Genomic DNA, 6,000 nt, shown 5'->3' with positions numbered 1-6,000 from the left:
CCCTCCTCCCTCAAGCTTCCCCTCACCATGAGAGCATCTCTCTCACTCTCTTCTCCCCTAATCTTTGATGAGTCCAGCTCACTTTCTCCTTTCTCCTCTCACTAGATTGGATCTTGATGCAGGTGCATGTTGGTCCAAGCATGGAGAATGCTTGAGCTATCCTCAGATCTGAAGTTCTTGAGCAAAGTTCGTCCAAAACCTTGCAGTAATTTCTGTATCTTGCTGTTTCAGATTCTGGTACGAACTTGTAAAATCCGCCAAATCTCGTGTGCAGATCCAAATCGAGTGATTCAAAGTTCCACAGATAGGTATTGAAAAGATCTACAACTTGGCGGTGGTTTCCCCCTCAAATTCGTTACGGATTTTCCATGGTAATTAAAGTTCTGCAAACATGCAGAATCACTGTTTGTTAGATTTCTCCCGATTTACAAAACCTTTTTGAGCAAACTCAACTGTGGGTGAGAGCCCTCTCCAGTACCTTCATTATGGCATTGGTTTCACTTAAAATGACCTCTTGAAATTGAAATGGTTCACAGATCAAGATCTGGTCAGATCTGACTTTGTCGAATTAAACCAGGAGCTTGGAAACGAATTTTTGAATGAAACCAATTGGGTAAGAACCACCTATTCAATACCTTTCAGATGCAGCTGACCTCATATTTTTATGAGTTGTGTACGATTTGTGGTGAATTAAACTTGTTCTGTGTGTTCTGCAGACATGGCTGTTAGCTTTTAATTCATCAAAAATCCATTTTTGAACCTAATTGAGTGATTCCACTTCTGTAGGATTGCTGAATGTTTTCTTAATCATCTCAAACAAGTTCCAAACCTTTATCTGTTCTGCAACTCCAAAGTTAAAGCAAATGGTGAAAACATGCAGTAAACTTTCCAATCCATTTGTGAGAGTTTCAGAAACAATTTGAACCCAAATCCAATTGTGTATGCTTCTCTGTTTAATTACCTTTCAAATGCCTGTGGCCTCATATTTTCAGGATTTTTCTACGATTTATGGCCTACAGATCTTGTTTTCTGTACAGTCAGATTCAAAGAAATTCCTAAAATTGTAGGTTTAATATTTTTGGGTGATTCCAATTGGGTTAGTCTTGTATTAGTACTGGCTATCATAGGAAAAATATTATTAGTCTCTGTTCATACATATTTGTTGCTGTTAGTAATGTTTATGTGTGACAAGCATTGTTGAAGCAAAACTTTTCGGTTTATTTAAAACCCATGACAAACTCTTTTTAGTAGAGATGGGCAACCTTTGTTTTATGCTTGAAAAACAAAACCTCTGCAACTTAACTTTAGCTCTTTTGTTTTGCTTAAGTTTTCAAATGATGTGGTATATGGTTTGCTTCCTATTTTTGTATAATGTTAAGTGAGCAAATTAAATTAGGAAAACTGATTTCTACTTTTCCAAAAATGTTTGAAAATGCATTGTGAATGTTTGTGAGGCCAAACTAATGCACTTGTCCTCTTTATGATGTTATCTACCAGGGGATACTTAGTTTGTGCCATGGTGATACCTAGAGAGGCAATTGCTAAGTCGTGGCACTCTCATACCTCTACTAGGTAAATAAATGGGGTTTTCTAAATTAAAACTCTTGAATTTGTTTTGTGATATCTATAAGTCCTTAGTATGTTATCCCTTGGCTGCAGTGGTTAGTTGTTGATTGTTGTATGTTTGTTTTGTTGGTGCAATGTGATTGATTGTGTTCCTTTTATATTTTCCGGCGATAGATGCGAACAATTCCGGAGAAGAAGAAGAAGTGGAATCGGACGAGGATTTTATTTATGTTGTTGGGATTCTTATATTGATGGAGTTGAAGAAGTCCAGGGACAAATAAGCCAAGGCAAGCCATCTTTTGATCTCTGATTGGTGTCTAGTTGGATGTCATTTGTTGATGTCCAAAGCACCTTGAATTCTATGTGTGTTGTTCTCTCTATTTATGTCATCTATGTGTGTGATTGCAAGTGGGGTACTCCCTAGTGGTGATACTCCACTATTGTCGTTGTGATTATGGGATGCATGGTATTATGGCCGTGCTTTTCCACTTGGTTATCTTGTATGCTCAACTTGAGCATGTTTCATCTCAAGATAATGACTTACACCACACCCACCCCCTTTGTAGTATAGAGGTATCAATGTCATGATCTTGGTGTATTCTCAAATTGAGAGGAGTATGCCGTGTACCCTATTGGAGAGTATGTTGGATAGTGATACTCCACTATCTAAGTTGTATAGTTACCACCACAAATCTGAGAGTATATTCCTCCTTGTGTTGTCATAATACATGCTTACCATAAGCAAGTACGATCCACTCCACTACCCCTCTATACCTCATCTATGGCGTGATGACTCTCATCTCGGCCGTAGTGCAATAGTAGTTCATCTCATGAAACTTTAGGTTGGGAACCCCTCAAGGCTTACCTTGTTGTAAATGTTTGTGAAAACCTTGGGTAAGTTAACTCTACCCAAGTGTATGGTTTATGAAGGAAAAAGGATCTTGATCAAAGATGGTTGGAGAAAAGGAATGTGTGTGTGAGTTGGGTTTTGAGAAAAACGACACATGTTTCTTTGTATTCGCCCGGAACAATTACACAGCGCAACCACATTATCCAAAGTGGGTATGGGCTTAGTCCGACGTCTGTTGAAATTGGCATGAGCACCCTTCACAACTTTCTAGGGAGGGTCACGACGACCTCTGACGCCGGGTTGCGCTCTGGAGGAGGCAATACACTGTCTTAACTCGATAGCCGGACGATTACCGAGGGTCTTCGTCATGGCGCCGGAGATACGCTCAAAAGGAGGTATGCTGCCGGGGTGCCGGGAAGGGGTAAGCCCGCAGGGAAGGACTTGTGCCAAAGGAGACAGGCGAAAGACTATGACTGATTATCCGAGCCTCGCATACTTTTGTATGTCGAACCGGGGATGATCCCGGCGGATTTGTCGGTTCTTGTGGTGAAAGTGCGCACACTCTGCAGAGTTAAAACTATTCGAATAGCCGCGTCCGCGGTCATGGACGGTTGGGATGGCCGTTACCGAGCCGTGTCGAGTTTTGGTTTTGAAAATGATTTCCAAAGGAAATGCGTGTGTTGGAAGTACCGGAAGGGTACGGGAAAGAGGCTTTGTCGACCACATGGAGATGGTCGAGGGTTTGGAATACAAATTGGGTTACTCCCTTCCTAGTGTTTCATGAAGATGAATTCTTTAAGAAAGATAGAGATGTCATAGGACTTCCCTAGTATCCCCATCACCTGAGATGGCGGTATGCTAACTCTTCTTCAATAAAAATATAGATATGTCATAGCTATCTTTTGAAGTATCTTCTTCAATAAAGATATAGAGATGTCATAGATACCACTCTTGAGTGTCCGCATCGACTTGAGATGCCGGCATGCTATATCCACAAGAGAACATCTATTTCTCTTCCACATGCTATTTCCACTAGAGAAATTAGCTCTTCCCTCTTGTCATCTTAGACTAGCACTTGTTATCTTGCACTCTTGCAAAGTACCTTTCTTGATGGTTTGCGAGTACAATTCCAAATGTACTCACGGCTTTGTCCCTGGCTATTTACTTGGCCAGACTTGGAGGAACACGGCGGATGAAGAAGGAGTTGGCGACGTCTATGCGAGCTAGGAACGTCTTCCCGCTCGGCTGCTCGTAGGGTTATGGCGGATGACTTGGGTACTGCGCTGCTCGAAGTGATGTTGCTACTCCGATGTTTAGTTAGGCCCTTCGAGGCTATTATGTAAGTATTGGTCATGTGACCATGTTGTAATTTTCTTATTCCGCTTTGTAATGGATGGTGTAATTTGATATCGGTTCGGTTATGTGTTCACGGCGCACCGATCATGGGATCGTGAATTATATACATAACAGGGATTTTGGACAGCTAGTCCGGGGTCCCCACGTAGCCGGTATCGAGCTATGCTGATCGTAGGAGACCTTAGTTAGCATGGACGTTAGTTAGGAAACAAGTACCTGGGGAAAATATTTACGAAACAAATTCTTTCTGTAGTCGGAAGTATAGCTTCTATTCCTCTTATTTATTCAAAGCTTCTAAATTCTTATCTCTCCGCTTTATAAAAAGGTTTTTAAATTCTTGCTCTACTATCTCAACCACTTCAAACCTACATGTTGGACGATGTCCCCAACTCAGACCCGGAGACTCGAAATCGAAGATGGATCAACTTTTTATGAAGTCTCACGTATCTCCAACAACAACTATTGAAGATTGGAGGCCGACTTAGTGTGCAGATAAAAGAATAATAAGAACATGTCTTTGGTTATCACCAAAGTTTGTCAAAGATCTGACCTTGTTCCTCTGTGGACTTGCACCTTTTTGCAGTCGTCTGGGATCAAGTCCTCAGTTTCTTGACTAGTAATTTTTAGGCCAGCCACGAGAAGATATCGACTTCGGGAGCACCTCAACAGCTACCTCTACGAAGACCTCATGTTTCCGGGATATTGAGACTAGAAGTTCTACGTAGTCTTCGCATCTACCTCAACATCGACGACTCACCACCAGGCCGCATCACCACAAACTGCTACAAGAATCCATGCTGAAGTCTATATCAGCTCGAAGAAGACATCAACATATGTGACCAGCCCCAAACCTATAGGATGGATAGGACAAACTCAATCACGTTGATTGAGCTACCCCCACGTATTTGGCATCCGTGAGGTACTTAGAGTACCATGTCTGGTGTGATGATTGCTTGTAGTTCCCTAGTGTGCTGCCTTGAGTGTCTTTTATTTGTTTGTTGTGTGCATGTTTGTCTTGATCTTTTGGTTTGAAAAACACCCTTTGTGTGATGACCTAGCTTAGAAAGCCTCCCTAATAAGTTTTCACCCTCGTCTATCTCGCCGATAAAATGCTAACTGCTAGTTTTTGGATGAGTTAAACCCGTTAACCGTTGTTTTTCAACCCTCGGAAAAACTAACTCAGACCCCTATCTGCACTAACTACTTTCAAGATCAGCCGAAGCATCCCTACTACACCAAGAAAGGAGAAGCCCTACATTCAAGAGTGACTACACCTCTGCGAGAAGACATACTAACTTGGTCTAACCTTGGAAAATAATCGTGCTAACCTCGAGGATATCTTCTTGAAAGCACCCTCTAACACACCGTCTAACAAGCTAAGAGAACAATAGCATCAAAGCCGAGCTACATCACATGGTTCATCTGGTCCTCATCAAGTGAAGCTCCTGAAGATACCTCAAGACTCAAGATTTTAGGCGTAGTTTACCCGCTAACTTCTTAGCTGGTAGAAGTCAGCACCGACCCTCCAACGAAATATTGTCTTCGACAACCTCTATTGTTGCTTCATATGGATACCAACTAGGTGTTTCATCAACTTACTAACTCACCGCGCGTCCCATATGATTTAGTTAACACGTGAGTGCCTCTTGAAGTTGTGGTATGCACGTCGCCCCCGAAGATTCTTCAGCTGAACAAGGAAGACCGATGACTTCTTCGGAATCCCCAGACAGAACTACAAGGCAGAAGCTCTGAGTTTTTCCGAGAACCCGATGAAAAATCTTAAGGGTGGAAGACTCCGTCTTCCAATAAAAGTGGGAGCTAACCCTAAAATTTTAAACCTTTCTAACACACCGTTGGAAACGTGGGATGCACTAAACCCTCTTGAAGCCATGGACTACACAACGCTCTCTGAAGATGTTCGACTCAAGACGAGGGATCAATGGCTTCTCCAAGGAGCGCCCGACAAGACCCGTGGCCGAAGCTTACGTTTTTAACGCCCCTCCTGATGAACAATTTTAAGGGTGGAAGACTTTGTCTTCCACTAGAACTTAAAGCTAACTCTAAAAAGTTTTCAACCCTGCTAAAGCACCGTTCGAGTGCACTAACCCTCCCACAGTCTTGAACCTCCGCCATGATCGTGAAGAAGCTACAGATCCAACACCTGCATGGAGCAGTCAACCCTTCACGAAGCTTGCCCTCGGAAGAAATCTATCATGTCTCTCAGAAGC

Source organism: Lolium rigidum, chromosome 7 (assembly GCF_022539505.1).
Source record: "Lolium rigidum isolate FL_2022 chromosome 7, APGP_CSIRO_Lrig_0.1, whole genome shotgun sequence".
Lineage (NCBI taxonomy): Eukaryota > Viridiplantae > Streptophyta > Magnoliopsida > Poales > Poaceae > Lolium > Lolium rigidum.
The sequence above is the reverse complement of the archived record's forward strand: the minus strand, read 5'-3'. Positions refer to the sequence as shown.